Source organism: Chiloscyllium plagiosum, chromosome 23 (assembly GCF_004010195.1).
Source record: "Chiloscyllium plagiosum isolate BGI_BamShark_2017 chromosome 23, ASM401019v2, whole genome shotgun sequence".
Lineage (NCBI taxonomy): Eukaryota > Metazoa > Chordata > Chondrichthyes > Orectolobiformes > Hemiscylliidae > Chiloscyllium > Chiloscyllium plagiosum.
In genome coordinates this window covers 11,920,688-11,924,606 of record NC_057732.1, presented here as the reverse complement: position 1 = coordinate 11,924,606, position 3,919 = coordinate 11,920,688, and the positions used below count along the sequence as shown (strand labels likewise).

Below are 3,919 nucleotides of genomic sequence, written 5' to 3'. Positions count from 1 at the left end.
CCGGGAATAACACCGGGCCGGTAAGGGACCCCCGCGCCAGGAATAACACCGGGCCGGTAAGGGACTCCCACGCCGGGAATAACACCGGGCCGGTAAGGGACTCCCACGCCGGGAATAACACCGGGCCGGTAAGGGACTCCCACGCCGGGAATAACACCGGGCCGGTAAGGGACTCCCACGCCGGGAATAACACCGGGCCGGTAAGGGACCCCACACCGGGAATAACACCGGGCCGGTAACGGACCCCACACCGCCCCGGTAAGGGACCCCACACCGGGAATAACACCGGGCCGGTAACGGACCCCACACCGCCCCGGTAAGGGACCCCACACCGGGAATAACACCGGGCCGGTAACGGACCCCACACCGCCCCGGTAAGGGACCCCACACCGGGAATAACACCGGGCCGGTAACGGACCCCACACCGGCCCGGTAAGGGGCACCACACCGGGAATAGAACCGGGCCGGTAAGGGGCACCACACCGGGCCGGTAAGGGACCCCACACCGGGAATAACACCGGGCCGGTAACGGACCCCACACCGGCCCGGTAAGGGGCACCACACCGGGAAGGTAACCGACCCCACACGCCCACACCGGCCCGGTAAGGGGCACCACACCGGGAATAGAACCGGGCCGGTAAGGGGCACCACACTGGGCCGGTAAGGGACCCCACACCGGCCCGGTAAGGGACTCCCACGCCCGGAATAACACCGGGCCGGTAAGGGACCCCCGCGCCAGGAATAGCACCGGGCCGGTAAGGGACTCCCATGCCGGGAATAACACCGGGCCGGTAAGGGACCCCCGCGCCAGGAATAACATCGGGCCGGTAAGGGACTCCCACGCCGGGAATAACACCGGGCCGGTAAGGGACCCACACGCCGGGCCGGTAAGGGTCACCACACTGGGAATAACACCGGGCCGGTAAGGGACCCCACACCGGGCCGGTAAGGGTCACCACACTGGGAATAACACCGGGCTGGTAAGGGACCCCCACGCCGGGCCGGTAAGGGACCCCCACGCTGGGAATAACACCGGGCCGGTAAGGGACACTATGCCAGGAGTATCACCGGGCCGGTAAGGGACACTATGCCGGGAGTAAGACCGGGCCGGTAAGGGACACTATGCCGGGAGTAACACCGGGCCGGTAAGGGACCCCCACACCGGGCGTAACACCGGGCCTGTAGGGGACCCCCACACTGCGCACGACACCAGGCCGGTAAGGGGCACCGCACTGCGCACGTGCCAGGCCGGTAAGGGGCACCGCACCGCGCACGATGCCAGGCTGCTAAGGGGCACTGCACCGGGCATGACACCAGACCGGTAAGGGGCACCAGGCCGCTAAGGGACACGACTCCAGGCTGGTAAGGGACCCCAGACTGGACACAACACCAGGGCAGTAAGGGACACCACTTCAGACTGGTAAGGGACCCCAGACTGGGCACAACACCGGGAATAACGCCAGGCCATTTAGGGACAACACACTGGGCACAACAACGTAGTGGGAACAACAGCAGGCCAGTAAGGGACCCCACACCGAGAACAGCGCCAGGCCAGTAAGGTGCACAACAACAGGCTGATAAGGGACAAAACACCGGGAAGAGCACCAGGCCGGTAAGGGACACTACACTGGGCACAACACCCTGGGAAAACGCCATCCAGACACCAGGAAACACATGGCTATGACATAGCAGCAGTGGGATGTGGAAGAATACTAGTAAGACACTCCATTACCTGGGAGGGAGGAGACTGGGAAAACCATCAGGAAGAGACAAAAGTGGGAGGCTTGGAAAATCAGAAACACCACTTGGAATAACTCACTGGGAAGACTTACCATTCTGAATTAGATACACCAGGAGAACCAGGGAAACACACCATAGGAAAATAATGGTAAGACATGCCATCCCGAAAAATACAGTAAGACATACCAGTACAAAACACTGAGAAAACACCAGGAAGGCACACCAGAGGGATGTACTGGTAAGAAACATCAGTAACACCATTGCGAAACACCACTAAGATACACTGGGAGGGAGATTGGACACATACCAGGCACAAGTACTGGGAACAGCACTGGGAAAATACTTCGGTCCAACTCGTTTATGCCAACCAGGTATCCTAAATTAATCTAGTCCTATTTGCCAGCACTTAGCCCATATCCCTCTGAACCCTTCCGATTCATTTTCCCATCTAGAAGACTTTGTCTATTTCCCCTCTCCATGTAAGGTCACCCTTCAGCTTCAAACCTCAGACTGGATAAGGAACACTTGGTTTTTATAACTTTTCAGGAATGGGTTAAAACCACAGGCTGTAAGGGTAAAAACAACGGAGTAAAGTGATTGAGTAATAAACACCAGGTAAAAACCACTGGGTAAAAGGGTAAAAATCACAAGGGAATCGTGACAGGTAAAAGTACCTGTACTTGTTTTCTTCTCACACATTTTAGCCCTCAGAATGATCTAACTCCTTAAGATATTGAATGTTTTAGCCTTAACCTTTTTCTGTGGCAAATAATAGTACAGACTCTACTGTATAGGTGGAGAAATTACTCTTTTAGAATCCATTACTAAGGAAGTAATAACAGGACATTTGGTAATTCAAAATAAATCTATCGGAATCAGAATGGTTTTATGAACTATAAATCATGTTTGACTAATTTGTTAGAATTCTTTGAAGATGTAACAAGCAATGCAGATAATGGAGATCAATGGGTGGTAAGGTGGCGCAGTGGTTAGCACTGCTGCCTCACAGCGTCAGAGACCCGGGTTCATTTCCCACCTCAGGCGACTGACTGTGTGGAGTTTGCACATTCTCCCCGTGTCTGCGTGGGTTTCCCCTGGGTGCTCTGGTTTCCTCCCACAGTCCAAAAATGTGCAGGTCAGGTGAATTGGCCATGCTACATTGCCCGAGGTGTTAGGTGAAGGGGTAAATGTAGGGGAATGGGTCTGGGTGGGTTGCGCTTCGGTGGGTCGGTGTGGACTTGTTGGGCCGAAGGGCCTGTTTCCACACTAAGTAATCTAATCTAAAAAAAAGTAGATGTATATATGGATTTGCAGAAGGTGTAAATCACATGGGGTTGGGGTAATTGATTTGCTTGGATAGAGGGTTGATTAACAGCAGATAGCAGAGTTGGGGTAAATGAATCTTTTTCTGGTTCGCAAGATGTAACTAGTAGGACGACGCAGGTCTTGGGGCCTCAACTATTTACAAACTATCTGAATGACTGGAATGCAGGGATCGAAAGTATTATAGCCAGATTTGCAGATGGCAGTAAAATAGATGGGAAAGTAAGTTGCAATGAAGAAATAAGAAATTTCCATGGAGATGGATAATTTAGGTGAATTGGCCAAAATTTGGCAGGTGAGGTTTAAGTTTTGATCAGAGAAATAGAAAGGCAACTTATTATCTGAGTGAAGAGAAGCTTCAATGCAAAGGGATCTGAGTGTCTTTGTGCGTGAATCAAAGAAAACTGGTTTGTAAATACAGCAGGTAATAAGGCAAATAGTTTTGTCATCTTAATACTTAAGATATAATGAGGGGGGGGTGGGACCCAGGGAGATAGTGAGGAAAGAGATCGATCTGAGACGGGTACAGCTGAGAACAGAAGTGAGTCAAACAGTCAGGACAGGCAGGGACAAGGTAGGACTACTAAATTAAACTGCATTTATTTCAATGCAAGGGGCCTATCATAGCAATTACGGAAACATGGCTCAGGGATGGGCAGGACTGGCAGCTGAATGTTCCAGGATACAAATGCTACAGGAAGGATAGAAAGAGGGGCAAAAGAGGAAGGGGAGTGGCATTTTTTATAAGGGATAGCATTAGAGCTGTGCTGAGGGAGGATATTCCCAGAAATACATCCAGGGAAGTTATTTGGGTGGAACTGAGAAATAAGAAAGGGATGATCACCTTATTGGGATT

The 3,919-nt window shown here is 52.5% G+C and overlaps 1 protein-coding gene across 4 annotated transcripts in view; it reads left to right on the top strand.

Moving 5' to 3' along the window:
* LOC122561620 (serine/threonine kinase receptor associated protein) overlaps positions 1-3,919 on the top strand; it is a 23,778-nt gene continuing 19,859 nt past the window's right edge. Inside the window, exon 1 of one of the 4 annotated variants that reach the window (XM_043713531.1) lies at positions 1-20. The gene's annotated coding sequence lies outside the window, so the exon portion shown is untranslated. Of the gene's footprint in view, positions 21-469; positions 526-840; positions 864-1,021; positions 1,041-3,919 lie in introns of those variants that run through there. The other 3 variants (XM_043713529.1, XM_043713530.1, XM_043713532.1) reach the window with 3 other exon arrangements.